The 23,897-nt window shown below is 41.4% G+C and overlaps 2 long non-coding RNA genes across 2 annotated transcripts; both read left to right on the top strand.

Moving 5' to 3' along the window:
* The first annotated feature begins 13,397 nt into the window (after nt 1-13,397).
* LOC128077791 (uncharacterized) lies at nt 13,398-18,904 on the top strand. Its single transcript, XR_008205186.1, has 5 exons — nt 13,398-13,549; nt 14,893-15,128; nt 16,123-16,338; nt 16,470-16,650; nt 18,745-18,904. It is a non-coding gene; the product is annotated as an uncharacterized LOC128077791 (long non-coding RNA).
* Nucleotides 18,905-19,037: 133 nt separating this feature from the next.
* Nucleotides 19,038-23,885, top strand: LOC128077881 (uncharacterized). The gene is made up of 3 exons (XR_008205204.1): nt 19,038-19,135; nt 19,553-19,707; nt 23,779-23,885. It is a non-coding gene; the product is annotated as an uncharacterized LOC128077881 (long non-coding RNA).
* The last annotated feature ends 12 nt before the right edge of the window (nt 23,886-23,897 follow it).

Below are 23,897 nucleotides of genomic sequence, written 5' to 3'. Positions count from 1 at the left end.
TCTGGAGTTATTCATTTCAACCTCCTTTCTGAGGCAGGATCAATGCCAAGTGCAGGTCAGGTTACTCCGGGCTTTGGGCTGAGTATGCAGAGTCCACACTTTCTGGTTCCTTGTTTCAGTGCTTAATCCTAGAGAAGAGCTTTTTTTCTCATGTCCTTGTAATTATTGTCCCTCATCCTTTAATTGTGCTTCTACAGGAGGAGCATGGCTGCCTTTTCTGTAATCTTCTTTCAGGTAGCAGAAGAGAATGATCCTATTCTTCAGCAGCTTTCTCAGCTCTAGTCTGAACACCTCCAGTGCTTTCAGCCTCTACATTCAGAATGTGCGCGAGTCCATGCTGACTGACTTTGGCTGGGCTCTCCCCCAGGATGTCAGCAAACCATGTTGCATCTTGTTAGTCCCATCAGGTATGAGTGTGCACATTTGCTGTGACACAGATGGCACACACACCAGTCTGTAATCTGTGATAACCTGTGGTATTACTGAGCAATGCTAGCCAGATCCAGGAATATGCATAGTTTTCTTCCAGATTTCCAAATCAGACTGTACCAATAACCTCTGTTATTTTGTATCTCTGCAGAGAAATGGCTTTGAAGGGCTAAGTGTGACAGAGGGAGTCTTCCTCTTTAATGTGACTGTAAAATATTTAAGAATTTAGACTAAGGAAGTAATTTCTGGGCCTAGTTCACCATTACAGCTCTCCTCACGAAGAATCCATCTTCGAAGAGCTACTCCAAGGCCAGGGATGCCAAGAAGTATATTTCCATTGACTTTTGCACACTTTGCTTTCTGTTCTAAAGACAATCCAATTTTCAACTAAGCTATCAATTGCATTTGGTGTAAAACATGGGCCAATTTCACATTTCAGCTACCTCAAGTTGAGAGAGCCGCACAGCTGGACTTCTGTTTTCATGCAGCACAGCATAAAAACCACCCTTCTTGTTAACAACACCAAGAGCTCTGCATGGGGAAATGAGCTGCCTTTGGAAAGGCACAACTCTTGTTATAGCCTCAGAATCCTTTCCTCTTTTAAAGGTCACAGTGCAATTTTAAACTCGGAATATTGCAATGCATTTAAATGTCTGAAATCTAGGGTGAAGAAGATTTACTAACATGAAATAGAAATGAAGGAATCGCATCTACCTTCCTTTCGCCAGAACTGACTCATCCCAGGAATAACGATTTCAAGCACTGGGAAAATAAAACTGGCCTTTTTTGTTCCATAACCTTGAACTCGAGACCTTGCTGCTCCTCACAGTACAGAGGGGTGACAGTCTCTGCAATTAGAGAGCTGTGCGTTTGTTCATTGTGACTTTAACACAATGTCCACTGTTATTTCCTCATGGGCAAACTGACGAAGGATGAGGCAGGTAAGTGGAAAGCGATATGGGGAGAAACAGGCTGAACAGAAGGCCTAGAAGTACATTATGTAATGTTGGGTATTCTGTAGAGGTCATTAGGAACTGATAAATCCTGGCATATGTTAATTTTTCTCCACTAAAATTCAAGCTTTTATACAAACAATATTTTTTGAGGAAATACTTGTTAAAGTATTTGGATCTTCAAAAGGTACCAGTTACTCTATCTATAAGATAGTAAAAAACAGCAAAATATCCTCATGACTATATTTCCTTAATAAAAAAATTGACGAAGTTGTAACTATGTAAGTATGTGTGTATTGACTTTCATTTCTAACACAGATTTAACTGCAAAGGACTGGTAAAATAGAGATCAAAGCATCTACCAAGCTGCTCACTTAGCTCTATAAAAGCATATGGTACTTAGAAGACATAAGAAAATGATAGTAAATAGAGATTTACAATGTAATTTGTAATGGAAGTGTAATTGGGGGCTCATTGTACTAAATCCTGTTGAGGAGAAAAAGCCTTGGACTCTGCCTGGAGAGAGAACAGGATGAAAGACGGAGTTTTATTGCACTTTTGCCTAAAGAGAAGATGAATAACTGAGTCACACCAAAAATCTGAATCAGAACTGAATATGAAAGCTGGATCTGAGTCCTAATCTGATGTCCTCGTGCTAAAACAGTCTTTCCTTGTTTTATAAAGAGAAGGGGAAAAGCTATATTCCAAATTACCTCTGTACTAAGCATTTGAATTAAGGAACGTAAAGGAGTGGACTGCACTGTGCAAGCAGCAGAGGACTGGCATGAAGATAGATGGTGTCTGGGATGAGATGGGGTAAAGGGAAGAAGCAAGAGGGTTTTTTCCATTGCAGTGAGTCATGTAAAGCAAGAAAGCACACAGAAGCTGAGGATTTTTTCCTTTCTCTTTCAGCTGTCACAAAGAAGCCATCTCAGCATCCATGCAATTAAAGCAACCTGGGCTCCTTCTGTGCACGGGGAGTAATTGTTTCTTGCTTGCAGAGGGAAGTGCACACACACGTGCAGGCGCACACTTAAGAATGGTTTTTAAATGACATATTTGACTTCCTGGCCCGTTTGACAATTCTCTTCAAAAATAGCCCTCATGGCTGCAGGCTGGCAGAGCTGCTCCTGCCCTGGTTTAAATGACAAAACTCAATTAGAGTTTGAATCTGTTGCACTGAAATGGAATTGTCTCTTGCAGGCAGAGCTCAGACATCATAGATGCGACGTCGGGAGCTGTGGAGGCTGCGCCTGTGGGGAGGACAGGCTGGGGGGCCTCTGAGCTCCTTGGAGCATGGATTTCCCATCTGCTGTTGCTCTGGAAAGGGAACTCCATTGCTGTTTTCCACATGTATACAAGGATCTGCTGCTTCTTTATCAGCTTTTTCTGGCTGACCACCTCCATTCTTGAGGAGGCCCAGAGGTGGCAGGGACCTGCACTTGACTATGTTCATGAAGACAATCTCCCTTAGTTTTGCCCATCTGGCTTTGCACAAACCTCCTTCCCCACCCAGGCACTCGTGAGGATTTGGGGTGAGCTGGAGCTAAAGCAAAGGCAAAATGCTTGACTTTTTGGTAACAGGTTCATAACAGGAGATTTCCCCAGTCCCTCACTGCAGTCTCATATCTCTCCTTGTTGTCCCACAGCAGGCTATTTCCAGACATGGAGGGAGACACTTCAATACCACCTCTGCTCGTTGTAAATCTGAGCTGACCTCAGCATTTTTCTCCTCAGATGTATGTCTAGAAATCAATGACTGCCCCATGCCTCTCTCATCTGGGATCTCAGCCTAACCTTGGTCTATAAATCACTTGCATTGAACTGTTCCTCATAAATAGCAGCTTCCAGCATGTCTTCTTTCATCTGTTGCTTGTATTTGTGTGCGAGAGGCAGAAAACAGGTCTAATTTACATCACTGCAGCTGGCTCCTCCTGACCTAGAGACTCAGCCAACTGGGAATGTGTGTCTGAAAAGGGGCCAGGCTTGGTCTTCCTCTGGCTGTGCCTATCTCTACACTGGCTATAGGGAAAAAGTACCCCTGACCCATTGTTCAGGAACCTGCTGGACCTACCTGCAGTTGGTGTTGTGTACCACAAGAAGGATGTACTTAGCTAACCAGTGCAGCAGACTCCAGCGATCCTTTTCCAAGACTTGCAGTGCAGAGATTTAAGTGAATTTATGGAGAAAGACCAGGAAAATGGCTCATGCATTGGTAGGATGGAGTGGCAGGCAGGCAGGGCCTGCCAGTAGGTGCCTGACATACCTGGAGATGTGTATGTCCCTTGATGATTGTCAGAGCTCTTCAATCAGAAGCAGGAATAAATCCCACTGAGATGGGCAGAAGAGATTTACCATGGACTACTCTTTTTTTTTCTAGAAACAAAATCACCTCAAGCACAATATAGTGGGGGTCAATGTGAAAATGAGCCTATTCACCCCTGTGCTGCCCCAGGAGAGGACAAACTCTTTTTTTTACCCATGAGGATGTGCTCCAGGGCACATGCTGTCTGACCTTCCAGCTGTCAAAAATCAACTCAAACCTCAAGATGTGGCTAGTTCTCCTGGAGACTCTGAATGAGAGAGATGGGGTAGATGAACTCAGTGTGGTATTTTCCCTCTTTGCTTATTCCTGAAACCACAAAACGGGTTAAAAGGAAGAGAGTGGATCAGCAAAGAAACAGAAACAGTGAAACAAAGCCCTGGCTGATGTCCAGTTCCATGTGACAGATAGGGCAAGTTGTGTGCCCAGCCCCCTTCATGGAAGTGCTCGGATCTCAGGCAGAGCACCTCTCCTTGGCCAGGACACGGTGTGAGTGATCCTACTATAAACTTCTTTTTGACAAAGCTCCCTGGGAACCAAGCTATATGAAAAGATGTGAGACAAATCAGCAAAGCTTTGAGGGCAGAAAGGCAAAGATTGAGAATACCCCATTGCTGCTCAGGCTGCAGCTCCTGCAGCAGAAGTGGTGATTACTGCACCTGGGATTGTGATGGGATGGGAACAGCAGGGGCAGTTGGATACAAGGATCAGACCCAGGTGGGAATAGCTCCTCGTCAGACACTGCAGACTCCATACATAGCAGGCTCTGCCTGCAGCTGAAGCATCAGTGAACTCAGAATAGAAAATAAAATGAAACCGAGAGCTTTGCCTGCTCTGAAGTTCTTTAGAAAGAAGTAAGCAGGACTCAGAAGACAAGGCAAGCACTTAAAACGTGGCAGCTGTGAGACGTCAGTCCCCTGGGCATGTCTGCAGTTCTACACCAGCTTGTTTGCCCCACTATTGCAGCAGAGGGGCACTCCAGTTCTCCGGACAAGCTGCATGGAGAAACAGAGCAGCCAGTGGCAGCAGAAGAAGGGAGATCTCGTTGCCAGGCTGGGTCCAGGTAGAAGGAGTGCCACGAGCAAGCGGGTTTGGAAGAAGCAGGCCAGGAGCAATCCACTGCTGAGCACAGTGCCGTGTGGCGGGGCTGCCTGAGTGCAGCCACAGAGCCCTCTGGTGTTGTCTGTGGGGCTGCAGACCAGCCATGAGAGTCGTCCTTTGTGAGACCACAGAGTAAAACATCAATTAGCTTTTATGTTTTTTATTTTTTAATTTTATTTATTTGTTTGTTTGTTTTTATGTATTTCTTTCTTTTCCTGTGCAATTTTCAGCCTGTGGGTGTTCCTAGAAGGCAAGAATGAGAGGAATGGAATGATCCAAGTTTCCCTTGTTCAGCTCACCTTCCAGAGAGCTGTACACTGGGAGATTTGCACTGGAGCTCTGCCCCTGGTGTTACCTGTTATTAATTTGGTGATTTCCATGAACATATTTTGCCTCCTTGCCAGAAGAGGTCCAAACCCCTGTAACTTATTGCTTTAGCCAAAAGAAGTCTATGAAGGGTCAGTTTACTTACAGAAATCTTATTGATGTTATTTTTTTCCTGAGGAAAACAAACTTATTTTTTTGTGAAAGGAAAGCGAAAAACATCCTTTGGCTGTACTGTCAGATCTCTGCAGTCTAAAAGTTCAGGCAGCTTTTCTTTGGGCAATGTTAGAGCCACAATGGGCTGTTCCACCCAACGCTTTGTGTACCGACCTTTGCAATCTTTGCTACAAAAGGAAAAACGGTGAGTAGAGAATGAGGAAAGGAAAGAAAGTTTTACCATCCACCTTTTTCTTCCATAAAGTAGGTGTTGTGTTTATTCCCTTCTGTAGTGCTCTAAGCTTTTCTCCTTCATCTACAAAACACCTTAATCTCTTCAAGGCTTCAAATAACTCCCTTCACTGAGTATCTCCTTAAGGGAAGCCACCTCAGACAGGAGGATGTTTGAAGAACCAGGAGTCCTGCTCCAGTGGAGACTCCAGACACAGAGTACTGTTTTCTTCTGACATTCATCAACCGCTGTATAAAAGTGTCTGGAAATCCTGGTCGATGTAAAAGATTACAGGACTTTATTTATGATGTCACAGGTATACTTCTTCCTCTTTTTAACGGTTTCAGAAAATGTGAAGCCAGAATGGACTACTAAATCATCATGATTTGCTCTCTGATGTATAGTGTCTTCTATTACATAGGCATTAATCTCCAGCAGGTATGACCCACAGAGTAAAAAGATGTCATCGAAGCAAAGAATACTTTAAAGCTACAATGGAGGAAAAATGAGAGAAAATACTTCTGAGAAGATGTCCCCTACTGATAAAAAAGGTAAGTGTTGTCCTTCACTTTGTCTGCATTAAATTGTAATTAATCTGTCTTAACAGGAGTAAAATTCTTCATTCAGATCCTGTGATCCTCAAGAACCTGGGAATCCAAACAGGTAATATGACTCAATCATCAAACTACAGTGCAAGGGAGCTCTTGTTTCAGTCATGTCTGTGAGTGTCAGCTGTGCGTCATAATCTGTTCTTCTCCTATTTATAACCTGACAAATGGAATCTTCCAGTATATGTAATGTGTTCATAAGGTTAGGAGGTAGATGTGTGTTTTGGAACTTCCTATCCAACAAACTAGCCTGTTCTAATAATTCAAGATGTTGTGAAACGAAGTAAAATGATTCCCATGATGGTGCTGTGTATGTGTCAGTTTCTGTTGGAACAACATATTCTGCATTTTGGCTGCTTAGGATTGGATTTTTATAATATTCCTGCCCCGCTCCCGTGTTGTGGTCAGCATGATCTTATTTGATCCGTACTGGCAATATAAATGCAAAAATGAGGACCTGTTTTAGCAGCCCCTTTAGTTCATACTGATGATACTTTTAACCTGAGCTTTTTCATTGACACTCTACCAAAATATTTGGATCGGAATTGCTATTATTTTTCAAGATCTTCCATTCAGAATCAAACTTAATTCATGAATGTATTTTTTACTCATTGCAAATTTGGGAAATAAGGCTTGGAAAATTGTTCTGATTTCAAGACAAAGCTTTTGCATTTCTTTCTTCCTCGTTATCAGAATATGTGCTCATAAAAGCTGGAAAGCTTACAGGTTTGAAAAACAATTGGACTAGAGATGTATTGCAATGTGACTTTTTTGGTGTTGCATTGTTGAGTCAAGATTTAAAAAAAAAAAAAGGTGCAGCCCAGAGCAGTCTCTGGTATAGATCTAGTTATGCCTTTCGGTGAGAGATGGGTCTTTGCCCTGGCCCACAGTAGCTACTGTTAATATCTCACTGTTTACTGATTACCTCTCTGTCTTGTAAAGCCACCCATTCTACTGACTGTAATTGAATTGGCTGTCTGTATTAGGTTCTTAGATTCACCATATGCTCTCAGTCTAATACTATTTATTCAAGATTAGTGGAAACAACACCGAGAAAGAGCAAACAAAAATCTAACAGAAGAGGTCACAGAACATCCTGTTGTGGCAGATGGTGTTGTAGCCATTGTTGAAGCTCTCCCGTGGGTGTTTCAGATGCTTACATATTCTTTACCTTTTGAATTTGAGGTGAATCTAAGGAAAGTGCAGAAAAAGAGAGAAGTGCCATTCCAGTGAATGGAGAAAGAATCTGAACTGCCCATATGGTGATTTTCAGGGGAAAGGTAAGTCTGTAGGAATGGCACAGATTTTCAGGATTTCTGTCTGAACATGACTTTTGCTTCTGTGGTGGCACTCATCTTTGTATCAAGTATGTTTGGATGGATTACTTTAAAGAAACAACAAAAAAACCAACCCTGTTATTTATGAGTCTCTGTTCCGTGGTGCCCTTGCCAGAAGGTGTCTCACTTGCATGATCATCACAAAATTTGTCCATTTGTTTGCTATGAGATATCTGTAGGTGCACTGTGTGTTGCTAGTTTGATTTAAAATTATGTATTGCAGCCTATCAGCAACATGGTTAAGAGAATATATTAACCTAAACTAGTTGATGAGTGTGCAAGGCTTGAATGAGCACAGCATATCTCATAAATGCTAGCTAGCAGCTGAAATATAAGAAATAACTGACTAGTGATGGGGGAGAAGGTTCACAAGTACTGCAGTGATCAGCAGAACAGAAGGAGATGAGAGGAGGTGAGAGATTCAGTGTCAGAGAGAAATGAGGAGTGCAGCCTGGGTGAGAGAGGAGATCCCTGGCCAGAGGAACAGGTGTAACCAGAAAGAGGGCACAACTGTTGGCAGCAGTGCTGCTGTGCCAGTGGTCCCATCCCTGTGCCCTGCTGGTCCCTTACCCAGCTGGATCCCATCTGTGTGAGATGTTCTCCCAGTGCTGTGCCTGGTCCTGCCACAGCGTTCTGTAGCTCTGATGGGCTTTCAGAATAATTAACCCAGTGATGAACAGGAGATGTGAAGGAATGAGAGGGAGAGGAAAAAAGCACAGCTGAGAAGTTCTTTTATTGAATTTGGCTTCCCTTGTTGAAGGTTTGAAGCCTCGAAAGATATTTTCAAGGAAGCAGGAGAGGTTGCTGAAGGAATGGATTATTCAGAATTTGAGAAGTGTTGATTACAAATTGCTCTGTGTATGCTTTAGGTTGCTAAGTGGAAAGAGTTCTTAATAACTATGCTGATAAACTTGGTATTTTACCTTGATATTTTTATTTATTTCTTTAGAAATACGCTAGTTTGCTGCATAAATAGGAAGGCATATTTAATCTCGCAGTGAGCAACAAGCACACTCAAATAATTCCCTAATATAGGAAGACGGGAGGATTTTTTTTCCTTTATTTTATTAGCATTTGGTATCTTTTTTACTTCAAATGGTCCACTAGTGTAGTGTTCACAAATTTTTCCTGCATGAAAAACTTTGGGGATTATCTGGCAGATCTCTGTGTCCTGGCCATGCATGAACCTCACCAAGAACAATGGAGTGGGGTGTATTTAAATATGGATAATTCTCAAACGCTTTAAGATTTAGAACATTAAAAAATAACATACTGCCAGGTAAACTCAATTCCTTAATTCTGAGTGAAAGCTCTTGTCACCTTTGCTTAGAAAACACTTCAAGGACTGAGTTGCAAATTGAGGCTTTTTCCGAAGGAGAGCTTAAAGCAAGTTTCTTTTGTTTGCTGGGCAGAAAGATCTCCTGCAATAGCTGTTACCCAGTCACTCTTAATGGCTGTCCCCTGAGGCAGACAGGGCCTGTTTTGACTGTACTTATTGATCTGTATTATGAAAACAATTACAATAGCATTCATGAGCCTTGAAAACCGTAAGTAAATATAGCACACATACTTTACTTAAATCAATAAGTTTGGTGGGGGGTATAATATGCATCCTGAAGCATAGCTTGAGGAGATTATCATGCTTTACAGTGCTGGAGAGGGCTCAGGTAATGTATTTAATAATGACAATGATAAAAAATAAGGCTTAGCAAATTACCTGCTTCGTGTGGTACTGCAAAACCTCTCTTCTCAGCTGGCACAAACCTCTTCCAGCCCCAGGGTCCTTTCTGTTGGAACGACGAATACTTCAGGCAGAGCTTTGCTCAGCACAAGGGCAAATAGCTTTAAACTAAAAAAGGGGAGATTTAGATTAGGTGTTAGGAAGACATTTTGTACTCATATGGTGGTAAGGCACTGGAGCAGGCTGCCCAAACAGGTTGTGGATGCCCCAACTGTGGAGGCATTCAAGACCAGCTTGGATAGGGCACTGGGCTGCCTGATCTGTTGGTTGGCAATCTTGCCCATGGCGGGGGATTGGAACTCAATAATCTTCGAGGTCCCCTGCAACCTGAGCCATTCTATGAAAGCAAGGTGTTGTTTCATCTGGGGATCTCAAGCACTGTAGCAATACATATAATTTTGCGTAATGATTTCATTTTATTTACAGTCTCAGGCTTTGTCCAGAGACTGGCAGAGGAACCATTAGGCATGTCTGGGATTGTTATGAAACTCTTCCCTTAAAAGTGATTTATGTGACTGAGGGTGATATTGTACAGTTGCACAGCATCCTCTGACTGTTCTTCAAAGATGGCCTTCCTCCTGCCCCTGTGGAAGCCAGACTCAAGATGAATAAAAACCGGGCGGATCTGAAAAAAGCCTAACATGAACCAGCACATCAGGCTTATTTTCTGCCATTCATGTAGTCTGTCCACAGGAAAGGATAGAGCCATCCCTGCGAGGGCCTCGCTCTTCCCAGCTGGAGCTATAATCACTGCTGCACTGCTCTGTGGCCAAACTCCGTGCTGGGGTGATCAATCGTTGATGAGTGGAACAAAGTGGTGGGTGCTGGGATGCAGCATTGTGTCCTGTGTCCTGGGTTTGCTGCCTGACTTTGTAGGTTCTGTATGCCAACTGGTGATAGCAAAAGTGAAGTAATATTAGCCACTGAAAGTGTGCAATTGCAAGTTCATATTCTCTGCAGACCACTCTGAGCACTGAACAGTCATTCCACAGAACCTGGCTCCAGCCAGAAACAATGAAGCATGACAGTGGTCAGAAATGGATTTGTGGACAGAAGCCTGGTAACTAGATGAACTCCTACTGTAACGAGCAGTATTGAAATACTGTAACTCCAGTGAATTTTAAATCAGGCCTTTTTAGGACATCTTCAAAATAACAGCCTCTGGTGAGAATGCATCTAATTTACTGAAATTCCCAGAGCTTGACACGTGACAGCCTCAGCAGTGCATGGTTCTCTCTGCTTGATGTGCAGCAGGACTGTCTTTCTCCCTTATGGGCCCATCGATGTGGCGTGCCTGATCTGGTCAGCATCCCTGTAGTCTGTGCTACAAGGACACGCTTGTGCAGGGTTCAAGAGTACTTTTAAAAAAACATTCATTTATACTTCTTGAATCCTTTTGAAATCCTTCAGCTGCAGAGTTAAATTGAAAGCTATCCTCGTGGAAAAGGCTTTGCTTCAAAGAAAGTAAAATGTACTACCACAGAACACTTCATGCTGGCAGACATGAGCTCTTTGCAGAATCCTGAAGTCTGTCCATGCTATCCCCAGTGTTTTTCCTGAGCACACGTTATTGTTCTGGTTTTGCTTTAATTAGTCCCTCATAGTGTCACTCTGACAGATTACATTAGGCATCGTTAACAATATGCCTTGTAAATACAGTCGTTTGTTCTGTCCGCTGATTCTCTGTGCTCCGGCTGTTGTTTTCCATGTCTGTTTAGTGCACATAATTACATAATCATATCCTAGAAATAAACGTGAAATAGTTGCTAACCTTTTAATTGCTCCCATTTCTCAGCTGTTATTCTTGGTGTGTGACAGGTCTCGTAGTCTGCAGGGTAGTAACTGTGCTCTTGTCAAGTGGCAGAAATGTTAACTGTGAGGGATAAGGAATACCAATTAATAATACAGTCTATTTGGAGCAGACTTGTTTATGACATGCAGGCAAACTTTTTCTGTCTTTCTTTTCTTAAACTGTGATCTTCACCATAATGTTTAAATCCTCTGTACTGAACATGCTTCCCAGCTAGAGGGCAAATCCAGTTCAGTCCAATCCCTTTCATGCAGATGTGTAACCATCAGGCGAGATGCGTGGTGTAGTGCAGACCAGAGTCGTCGTGTGAACCACAGAACTTGAGTCTGAGTACAGGTCCTGAACTAACACAGCAGTGTAGGCATCCAGTGCAGATTTTCAGGTCAAAATGGACCTTTAAGATCTGTATAGCGTTAACCACAGAATTTCTTTTGATTGTCCTGTTTGGAGTCCAGCAGCTCATGTCTTTACTGAAACAGAGCTTCAAGACTGACTCCGGGCTTTACCAGAGAACACCAACAGACAGCCCACCCATTTGCTTTGCTCATTATTCTTACCACTAGTTTTTGTTTTGTTTTGTTTTTCATTTTAATCTTCGTTGGAATGTTGTTGAAAGCTATGTTGTGGTTGTTTGCTTTTTTTTTTTTTTTTTTTTTTTTTTTTTTTTTTTTTTTGTGCAGCAAAATAAGATGGGAGAGATGATTTTTTTTTTTTTTCATTGTATATCATAATGACTTATTCTAAAATTTGGTGCTTATGTGGCCATTTGAAAATGTTCCATAAGAATAGGAACTATGTAGGAATAACAGACTTAGATTTGTGTCGTAGGCTGTTGCTTGAAGAGAGAGAAAACTTATTGTGGCTTCTCAGTGGGGAAATAATGAAACATGAACAACAGCTTTCTTACCTTATGTTTATACAAAGCTTAAGGAAAGCATTGTATAAAGCAAAGGAAAAATATGGAACTTAAGAAGACAAGAAAGTTTTAAACTATTCTTCAAGCATCCCAGGCATCTGATTTACAATGCCACTATTATGTGAGAGGGGACTTCAGAAAGCCATCAGATGTGATTAGGAGGTCTACGAATTGTGGCAGATCCTTTTGGAAATGAGCATCCCTTGTCCCTGTGTGACTTCCCATGCTTTCCCAAGGATGTAGCTTGAGAGGTGCTTGGGATTCAGCATTTATGATGGAGTCTGTAACAAAAAACAGCATGGGAGCTGCAAGCAGGTATTTAAATAGTTTGAGTGAGAGTGTGAAATGGTTTAAAAAGCCATTCCTGAAGGTGCAATCACTTCTGGCACCAGAGTAGAAACACTTATGCATATTTCTGCACCCTGGGGCAGTTTTCAAGAATGTTGCTAACGTTAAATTTGAACTAAAAGGGCTTTAATTTTTCTTTTTGATGGGGAGCACTCATTATGCAAATAAGATAGCCTTTGGGCAGCTGTCTATTTTTCCATGTTTTTTTCTTTTTCTTTTTTTCTTTTTTTTTTTTTTTTTTTTTGGAAGGATGCTAGTTTAAAATGGAAATTTCCACACTGGAGTTACCTATTTAGTCATATATTTTTAGTGTGCCTGGAAACGTGAAGTGAAACACAATCAGAAACAAGCATGATAAGTTAAGCACTATCCTGGCTTGAAAAGATCCTTGTTTCACTTTGGCACTCTCTGTGTTGTAACTCCCCCAGACAGGGAAGTTGCAGTAACTTCCATTTATCCTTCACCTCATGCCACAGGTAAAACATTTTTTATTATCTCTCTAGTTGACCTTCGTTGGCCAGGATATGAAACGAACTAAATCTTACCATTCTTCCCGATCCAGACCCACATTGTCAATTTTTGGATCAGGGCAGTTTGGATGAGGGTTTCTTCAGTGCTATAAGGGAAGTTGACCTCTGTATTCTGTCTTCCAGTACTCTTGCTGCCCTTCAGTTTTTTCATGTAGTGGGTCTCTAGATTTGCCCGAATGAGAACATGCATCCAGGCAGGCTTTGTCTGTGTGATTACATTGGGTAACAGAAGTGTTTGATGAGCATGGGTCTTATTCACCACCAGTAGAGACAAAGAATTATTTGGAAGAGGATCCAAGAAAACAAGCTGTTGTATGACTCCCATGATATGAGAAAAGCCAATAGAGCAAGAATGCTTTTTATTTGCAAATATTTTTTTCCTCTCCTGGTATTTTCATTTTTCAGTCTCAAAATCTTGTGTAGGATGTAGAGGTTTTGGCCCCCATCAATGCCTGAAAATCTAGAGTAATTTTTAACCTATGGGGGAAAAGGCAGACTACAAGGAGCATTAAAAACTGGAAAACAAGAAAGCCATTTTAGTAACTTATTTTGATTTATCCCCTGTTGGCTATTCTCTCTCAGCAGCAGCTCACTAGAGATGTACCACTGTAGTGTGAGGTCGATCTCATGTGGTGGCAAACAGATGGAGGCAAGAAACTGGTCATTCATCTCCAGCAGCTCAGTGAGACTCTGCAGCAATCTCTCCCTGGGAGCAGTGGAGAAAGAGAACCGGCCTGCCTTGTAAGTTGCTTGTTGTCTAGATGGAACTGTAAATCATCTGACTTGTTACCTGTGGGTCATGCAGATATTTCCTTTCCACTCTGAGTTTCCCTACCAAGAGTTCTCATTTCTCCTGCTGGGATGATAGTAAAATATCTGCTTGTCAACATCCAAATAGAATTTGCTGTACAGGAATTTGCCTTCCCTCCTCGGTTTGGTTTGCTTAATTACATAATTGTTTACAAAATGCTTTGGATCTATCTGGAGGGAAGATCATCATGAAATGCAGTTCACTGTCCTGACAATGCAAACTGACATGGGTGAGCAAGGGCTGGGGGACCAAACCTCCTCTGTAAGGGAGATGCATTGCAGAAGATGGCCAGCTTGCTGAGGGGAGAGCAGGTGGCTTCAGTAGGTTAAGTGGGAGCTCTGCTCTCCTGGGGAGGGGAGCAGCAGCAATCTAAGTGCTGAGGCTGACAGGAAAAGTTAGTGGAAGTGCTTTCCTACATTGCAGGGCACAGCTGCAGTACAAAGCTTTGTTGAGCTTGAAGACTTGGTGTTGCTGAGCTTGCAGCTGGAGGCAGGAAAGGCTGTACACATTGAAATCTGCTTTTCATCCCTCCTTCTCAGTAAATAAACAGAGTGGATGCTATCAAGACCTCAGCTTTTTGGAAGCATGGGATGATGCAAAATGACCCCAGGGCGTTTCTAGATGAAGGGTGCATAACAACCCGCCACAGGGACATTGCTTAGTATCTTTGCCAAGCGCTCTGCTTGTCAGAGGATCTTGTGCTTCTGCTTAAGGGTGATGGAATTTATGACCTCCCTTTAATTACTATGCAGAGGGAGACTGGGGCAGGACCCTTGAGCACTGTGCCATGCAGCTCCCAGGGTAATGCTTCACAGTGTTCCCTTCACCATTGTGGCTGCTTTCTGCTTGTAGCGAGCACTGTGCCAGTTCCTACTTAAAGGTTTCTGCTTCTAGCTATTTTTTTAATGCTGGGAGCAACCTGAGTGCAGTGATCAGAATAGCTTTCTGTATTGCCAAACATATTTTGGAAATAAGAATTACTATTACTTTATCAGCAAATCATTTCCCACAGACACTTTATTCATCTGTGACAGAGGACAGCTGAGAAGGCGGCTGGGGTGGTTGTGACTGGTTGAACCATAGCTGGATCATATTGTAAATGTTTTCTTCACTCTTGCATCTGGATCGTGTTTGGTACAGTTGCAGGACCCTTTGAAGCCCATAATTTTAGTTTTCTGCTGCTTGGGAAAAAAAATAGATCCTAAAAGAGAAACAACAAGCAAATTAAATCAAAACACATTTTCCGAAAATACACATAAACTTCCCTTTCCAGTAAGTAAGAAAATACCCCAAGGACACTGGATCTCAGCATTAAATCCAAGCCTCGGGAAACAGCCTCCATAAGACAAACAAGGAAAGAAATAAACCCCGCTGTCCTGCCAAGGGCAGCCACGTGCTTCCTATGTCTTCATTCTCGGAGGGAATGCTGCTCTCACCAGGAGGATCCATGCAAGGAAGAGAGCAACGAAGCCTCTTCGGACCCAACCAGATGTCTCTGCAGCTGAACAGGTGCAAATCCTGGGTCTTCTGTGCTTTTCTATAAACTAAGGTGCGGAGTACTTACTGAGCTATGGGTGAATTATTATAGCTGCTAAAACAAAAGCATAGCTGTGATTTCCCTTTTCCAAGAACACTGCAGGCTTTGTTTGCTCTCCCTGATAATTTTATTCCAAGGCAATACTGGTGACTTTAAGGAAATCCCTGTGTTCATCACACAGTCAGACAGTAACACTGCCATTTTACACATGAAAGGGACAAGTACTGACCACGGTGTCACATACAGAATGGTTTCAGCTGTGTTCTTTTACTTCCTTTTCAAAAGAGCTGACTTTGGTGATCAGACATCAGACAAACATATCCCAAGTTTCACTCTGCATCCATGGCCTGCTCAGGGGATCTCCCTTCTGTATGGATGCAAAAAGCTCTGAAAGAGTATTTGGAGACTTAAAGAATCATTTTTTAAGAGTCGGAAGAGAGACCTAAGAACTGTTTTTATGATTTTCAGTTTGAACAGAGCCAGGTGCTTGATTAAAGTCTCAGCAGTTGGCATTTCAAAAGCCACAGCATGGACATGAGCTATCCACAGAATATAGTGAAAGAGAGAAGAAAGAGCAGTTCCCAGACCAGGGCTTTGTTTATGCTGAGAAAATAGGCAGATGTGATGGCTTCCACAATGCTGTAGGTAAAGGTCTTCTGAAGAGGTAAGGTGGCAGCTGGTACAGCAGGAGGAGACACTGACCTCATGTCCCACTCCTGGGGCTTGAAAGGATGCGGGGCCAATTGCAGTCAGTTCATTTGACAAGAGTTCTCACAGATGGGCCTGGTGTACCGGGGGTGACTTTTCTCTATGGTTGATGAAATAAGCCTTTGAGAGCTGGAGTGGGATTGCACAGATTTAGTTTCCTAGGTAAATCGTTATCAATGCTTGTGGTGCTGAGCTTTATGGGGTACTTCCTGAATGATAACAAGACATAATTTTTATTTTATATCTCTCTCTGTACAGTATTGTCAACACCGTGAGAGATCTATAGGCACTTATCCGAGCTGAAAATCAGAGCCAAGCTGTGGAATTAAGACAGGAAAGCCTACTTCACAGATGACGGGGATGAAAACTCATAACTCATCTGTCAGGGGAAGTTGAGCCCCAGCACGGTGTGATGTGGAGATGCAGTACATGACATCTGGGCACTCCCAGTGCGCTGCCAGCTGCAGCCATCTGGTGGGTATTTTCCTGTCTTTCATTTGGCTGCTCTTCAAAATGTCCTCATACAACTTTTTAAAGTTACTAATCTGGCAAATTCTGTTTCCTTGGGTATTTCTGACTGCCTCTGTTGCCATAAATGTGAGAAGACTGTAAGTGCCATAGGATGGGTCCATATGCTACCAAGCAGATATCACTCCAAGGCAGCTGGGATGGATTTCTTATATGCTGTGATGGTTTCTATCCTTTGCCAGGAAATGTCAAACGGTGCTTGATGTGTTAAACTGAAAATTCTGAACAAAATTCAGCAAGGAAAATAAATACTATTTAGTGAGTAATTTGAACATCAGCTATTGTGAAATATGATTTTTCTTTCTAAAAGTAGCATCTTAATTTGTCTATTTGCTAGGTTTTCACAGATTTAGATTTAAAAAAAAAAAAAAAAAGCATTAAAAAAAAAAAAACCAACAAAACACCAAACAAACAAAACCAAAGCCACTTTGCTTCTAATGCATTGGAAAGCCCAGTGGAAGACTTCAAGTTGAAACTCTAAAATGATTTAATTGATATTACTCAAGATTTACAATGGAATACATAATCCAACCGAAATCTCTATTTTCTTTTAAGGCATATTTGCTACATGTCATTTCCAAGAGAATTTTTAAAGCATGCAATATTTTTTCAACTTTTTACTTCAGACTGAATTTAGTATTCATGCTGACTTGTTGACAGTCTGCATAGGCTAGGTATGAATTACGCTGTCATTAGATTTCAAAATCCGGACAATATCTGTGTAAAGCACACTAGTGAAATGTAATATGTTAAAATTCCATTACTATTCACAGGCTGAATACTCAGTGGATTGGCCAAACTGTTATAATTTCACTGAATTCAGTTGAACTTGGATCAATTTACCCATTCCTTTCCTTTAACACAGTTTTGTCCTGCTTTCCTTTCTGTGAAACTTCTCATGCTGGCCTCCAAATTTCTTGGCAGAATTTTTTTTTGTTTTTAAATCTGTGTTCTACAGATCCTCTCCCTCTATTTTTTCTCTTTTTCTCAGGGAGTCAAGTGGAAGCTGTAGCAAACTCAACATTGGGCAAATACTAAACAATATACAGCAGAAAAATGCAGTGATATGGGTGGTGTTTGGGGTTCAAGAGTTGAAAAACATGCATTTATGCTTTGCATAAAAGATTAAGATCTTGATCCTGTTTTCATGGTGTCAGTGGGAGTTCTGCCACCATTCAGCAATGGAGGGATTAGATCTTTAAGATATCTGATGAAATGTTTTGGCCAAGGATTATACCCTTGAATACGCAAAAGCACACAAAAACTGCAGCCAAAATAGACTCAAAATATGGTACCTGTCTCTGGTGGCTGAACAGTATGTGAGATCCTGTATTGAAACCAGGACCGTTCTCTGTAATTCATTGAACAGCTTTGGTAGAAAGAACAATTTTTCTGCAGGGGTATTTGATGAAAGGTTCAAATTTTGCTACCCAGAATAGGTTGATTGGCATGTATATTGATAAGAAAGGGACTTACAGAAGGCATAGGAACTTATAATGGATCTCAATGGATCCTAGGGACTAGGCTGTACTTGCACAGGAAAGCCTTGATTCTTCCCACTTCTTAGCAGGCTCTTTCACTGTTGATCTCTTAACCTCTTGTAGGACAGGTGAAATAAACCTCAGAGACAGCGCAATCACGTACATTTTAAGATACAGGAATTTATAAAGCATGAAGAAAATTATACTTTTAAGACCTCTGCTGAGTTGTGATTGTAAGATCTGCCAAAGGATATACGCAGCCAGTGTGTCCCTATGGTTTGTATTTCCTAGGGGCAAACCCCCAGGTTTGCACAAGAAAAACAGCAGTACATACTGTCACATGTAAATCAGTACCCAAGCAGCACTTGTGGAAGAAAGAGGATGAAAATGCTAGAAAAAAGATTGAAAAATGGTAGGGAGTTGCCAGGTGGCAGCTGCTGCTTGGGGACTGGCTGGGCATCGGTTGGTGGATGGTGAGCAATTCCTTGTGCATCACTAGTTTTGTATATGTATTTTATATATCATTATTGTTATTACTATTGTATTTTTCCTGTCTTTTCTTTCTTTGTACATTTTCTTTCAGCCCACGAGTTCTGATTTATTTCCTTGTATATCCTTACCTGACTACAGACAAGCATATTCTGCTTTCTGCAGCTCCACAAGCACGTCCCCGGTAGCAATACCACCACTGCAGCCTTAGGCTTTTTCTGTCTGCTGCTGAACTGTCTTTCTGTTATGTTGATAGAAAGGTTCTGAGGGGCAGCTTTATCAGATTTAGGCAGCATTGCCCTCAAATACAAAAGATCAGCCAGGGCTGGACTGTTAAAGGTATATTGACAGGTCACTGAGTGCAGTCTCTCTTACTAAGCAGGGTTAGTTGTACCCAGACCTTCCCAACAGATAACTGTAGGGGCGTGCATGAGCAGCTGCTGAAGGCCATTTCCTCTTAAGCAAGATGGACTGGTATTGGAGCCACATTGCAGCAGCTTGAGGATGACTGTGTGGAGAGGCCAAGAGACACTGGAGACCATATTGAGGTATGACAGCTCAGGAACCTACTCCATTTTTATGTACAGTAAACTTTCATAACGAGCATTTGGAAGTCCCTTTCTGCTACTCATAATCTATCCCTTACCTTTTATGAACTGCAGGGGCTGTATGAAGGACTTTGCCACCCTAACCAACAAATCCAGAGTAGAAAACTGAAAAATAAGGGGAAAGATCAAAAAGTTGAAGACTCTTTTATTGCTGTTTTCTGGCTGGTAAGATTTTTGGTGCATTATTCCCAAAACAGCTAGAATGTACAGACAATGAAAAAGCAATGAACGACTTTTTCCAGAAACGTTTTCTGTCTTCTATCTCCCATCCGATGCTCAGCTTCCCCACATGATACAAGCACGTACAGTTGTCTCCCTGCTGAAAGGCTGCTGAGTTAACAACTGAGCTGTACATCTCTCTGTCTGGATGTGTGGACAGTTGGATCCCAGATGGATTAAAACTCATTCCTATAATGAGATAGGAAAGAGTCAAGGCTTCAGTCCCTCCCTGTTGGCTTTCCTCATTCAAAACAGGAAAACTCAGATCTGTCTGGAGGGAGGATGACTTTCAGCGAATAGTAGTATTTGTAAAGTGATGTCTGCTGTGTTTTGTGACTGCTGATGGTTCTATATTTCCTCAAGGTGTTTGATTGTTTTCAAGTCATTGTTATGAGGAAGAATATGTTTGCAGAAAAAACTTTGGCACTTCATCTGAGTTCTCACATTTCCCTCTGTGAACTCCACACCTCTGATGAAGAACCAAACAGGAATGGGAGCAGCTGCTCTGTGTGGAGGAGGTATGTCATAAGAGTTTTTGTTTTACATTGCTTTTAACAACAGACGTCCATCTCAAAAGGTGGCTGTGTATTAATATTCAATATTCAAACTCTGTTGGAGAGCTATAGCATGCCAGCTATAGCTATGAGAGCAGATAGATTATTACTTAACCCCTGGGTTGCCTCTTCTCAGTAGTTGTAGGCCAAGGTCAACAAGGCCAAATGTGCACCAGAGCTAGAGCTGCTTTGTTTGGAGGAGGGAAAAAGAGCACAGCTTCTGGCTGGCACAAAATACACAAGGTCAGCTTACCTGTAACAGGCTTCTGTGCCCTTAGGTTAGATGGCAGAGAAAAGACATTGCTCCTAGGAAAATTCCCAGTGCCTAGGGGACAGATCAGAGACCTATCCTCCTCTAACATGTTTATATTCTGCATGTGTCTGTGCTAAAAGTTCAGGTGTTACATTATTTTATTGCACGTGGGGTGGTATGTACTAGATAGTTTTAGCAATGCAAAAATACAACAGCATCCTATCGGTTGCAGGTAGAACTTTCCACTTTAACTGGAAGAAATAACTTAAGTGGAAATACATTTGTTGTGCAGACTAATTTACACCCCAAAAGCCAGCTCCTTCTTCTAAATGTATATAGGCCTAACTGATTCTGTGGGAAGAAGCTATCAAGTTGAGTAGAGTATGGTAGAAAACACTGCAGAGGTGTTATAAATGAAGCTGAAGATGCAGAAACTATACAATTTGATCAGGAAAAAAAATCTCAGAATCTTAAAATTTGCAGATTTAAAAAAAAGTGAAAAGATAAAATTCCAGTAAAAACCAACTTTTCATGAGTTGGAGAAGTGCTGCTTACATTCTTGTTACTTCTTAAGCACAAGTACTTGTTTTCATAACTTTTACAATTTCCTTCATCTTGAATTGGAAGCAGATCTGCTACGTGGCCAAACCAAAGTCACAGTTAGGATGATTTGTGCTATTGTGGCCTTTTTGTTAAGCATACTATGGGGAAGAACAGCCAAATATTTTGTGTGATTGAAGATATAGGACGTGGCTTGCTCAAGAGAATAGATGTGATAGATGCTCCAAATGGTGTCTTGCACGAATTCAGATCCTGTGCATCAGTCTGGCAGTCATGGAAGATACTGAATGCTCTACTGAGATGCTGCCTTTAACAGCGGAAATTCTTTGAGCTCACTGACCAGGACTGGCTCGTTAATCAGCACTGTCTGTTTGCTGAGTGCTTTTGGAACTAGGTTAGCAATGTTCTGGTTACCTGTGAACAGAAATCTGCCCAGGTGCAGAAGGACCAGGCAGAAGTGAAAAACATATTGTTGGTCACTCCTTTCAGGGCAGTCAGGAATGGAAAATCTCCAAAGGTTCGCCCTGTCCTGGGCTGGAGAGGCCACCATAGCTAGCTGCACATTGCTAGCTGATGCAAATGTCTAAGACTTGTAACACCACTGACCTTGTCCTTTGAACAGGGTGTTTCATTTTCTGAATTTGCCAGTTGGGTACATTCCTTGAAAATAGCATTTGCTTGGAAATAAACTATAGTCAAGGCTGGCTAAAAATTGACAGCAATGTAATAGGGTTATGAGAAAGAGAATGTTAAGAATTTCAAATAGCTCTCTTTTGCAGATCTGAGCCTTTTCCTTCCCTATAGCTGTCAGCAGCTTAGCACAGAGAGAGTGACTACAGGAACAAAACTTAGGCAGTAAAGCTGTCACGAGGAGGACTTTGAATAGGGAGAAATGATTCCTGTTTAATCCAAGGTTAGTGGAAAATACAGAAACTGAAATAACATCAGAAGCCCACAAGAACACAGAAAACTGTGTCTGCATTTTTTTTTTTTTTGTCTTCACAAAGGAATGTTACAGGGTTAAAAAAAATCCCAGAGCAGAGATTTTGTAAGCAAATCATGCTGTATCACCTGTAGTTTTCCCTCCCACTGAGAAGGGAACTTGGATATTCTGGGAACTCTATAAATACACTATAAAACAACCACTTAGTCAAGACTTTCTGTGTTAATTAGGTAAATGTATGCATGACTTTGAGCCCATGAGTAGATGTTTGCACTATTATTTGTACTTAAGTAAAGCAGATGCTTAAATGTTTATTAAATATGGATCTAAATCTCAAAATGGACCAAGGAAGGTATAACTGGAGAGATACTGCAGAGATATTTTACATAATTTAGTCTATTTCCCATATGTCTGACTTGACGCTGAATGATTTCTATGAGTCCAGTGCATCTATATGGCTCGCTCCAGGGTTATCAGTGTTTTTTTTTTTTGCAGGAGTAGTTCTTATCCTACAGCCCCAAGTGGTGTGAAGGTGGAACTGAAGGCAGGACTCTACTGGCATTGATAAACTTGATAAATTCTACAGACAAGAGAACTAAAAACCAGAATAGATATCTACTTTGTGAATTGTTCTGAATTGTCAGCATCTTTTTATTCTTGAATTACAGCAGACTTTCAGATTTCAAGATTTCACCAAGAGCAACATCTTTGAAAATCTATTACTTTAGATCTCAGCTTTTTCATTATTATCTCTAAATGTACATTTTGCATCATTTGCTTTATTACTATGCTCCATTTCCATTTCTGATGCTCGTTTTTACTGAAAGCAATGTGTTCCCATGAAAATAATGTAATTTGACACATTTTCTGACAGAAGGATGTGTTTTCTTAGAAGATCTTTAACAAGCTTTAGATGTCAGCATAAATGTAATTAATCAAAAAAGCAATCCAAAGGATGGCTATTTGTAATGCCAGTAAGGCTACTAAATGGCATGTCTGCTGCAGTTATGATCAAGCAGAACAATAACAATAAATCTATGACTCTATGAATGACACTCAAAATAACAGGGACAGTTACTTGTACAAAATTGAAACCCATGGATTTTCCATGTTTAATCTGACAGGATCCAGAGCACATTAGCAGAATTTCAAATAGCTGTCTTTTGCAAAGAATTCAGTTCATGTGCATTAAATTTTTAGAAAATATTCCAAAGGAGAGGAATTCCTATCCTTTTGTTGCCTTATTGCCCAGGAATACAGCTCTGCCAGGTGTGGTTTGGAAAACAGGCAATCAGAAGTTTTCAGAGAAGTGCTTCTATACTTGCATTGGCCTGGCAAGCACGGGTATGCCAAATCCAGAATCTCAGAGAACTGCAAGCTGCTTGGCTGAAAATTAGCTTTGATATGAAAACACTGCTTGTAGAAACTTGAAGCTTATATCAGTTTCAATTTTGTGGGTGCACAGCTTCCTAGCTGCATCTTCTAACAGCAATGCACATTAATGAAGCCTGTATTTTTCTGCTCATAAATCAGTAAAAATGGAAAATGAACAGATGGATTGACTTTTCACAGGCATCCCCAGACAAGATGCAGGAGTGCACCAATTCTCTTCTCTGTGAAACACAGAAAAATCATTTATGCTAAGACCTTGGCATCTAAACATCATTCCATGCTCTTGTTAATTTCTGAGCACCTCTGCTGTATTTTTTCTATTTTTTCCTTCTCTTATGCATTGCTAACTAATTAGAGTAGGGACCTTTTATCCATGTATAGCAGTGAACAATTTCCTCATTTATCTTCAGCAATGATTATATCATGTTTATTACAAGTTTAATTTATTTTCTGTTTGGTAAGGATGAGCATCAGGGAAGACAATGACAGTGTGATGTCAGATGTTCATAGGAAATGCACCTTACATTTTGAAAATATGTAAAAATAGAGAAATAATACTGAAAACGCATAAATAAAGAACACAACATCTTTTTCCCATTGCTCTTAAAAATGTATTACAAACCAGTTGAGAAACCTGCTCAAAAGCAGAGAGTTTCTTGAGTAATTCCTGAGTCTGTATAGAAGGAGATGTGTGGATTTCTTCAGGAAGCCTGAGTACAGACATACAGACAAGGGTGAGTGGATCCATCTAGCTCCATGTCTTGCCTGGTGAGGACCAGGGAAAGATCTTTAACGATGTCAGATCTAATTATTTTCCAAGCTGGACAGTCCTTGTGTCCTTTGTCTTCTCCACATACAATAATAATCCATCCTGCTCTTTCTCTAGGGCTGCAGAGCAGTCTGTGAGATGGTTGGCATCACCACTTGCTGTACTGAAGGCACCAGACATGGACATTAAGCTCAGTGAAAAGAAACAGGTAACTCCATTGAGTCTTTGGACCCACC

Source organism: Tympanuchus pallidicinctus, unplaced genomic scaffold, assembly GCF_026119805.1.
Source record: "Tympanuchus pallidicinctus isolate F22 unplaced genomic scaffold, pur_lepc_1.0 scaffold16, whole genome shotgun sequence".
NCBI classification, from domain to species: Eukaryota; Metazoa; Chordata; class Aves; order Galliformes; family Phasianidae; genus Tympanuchus; species Tympanuchus pallidicinctus.
The sequence above is the reverse complement of the archived record's forward strand: the minus strand, read 5'-3'. Positions and strand labels throughout refer to the sequence as shown.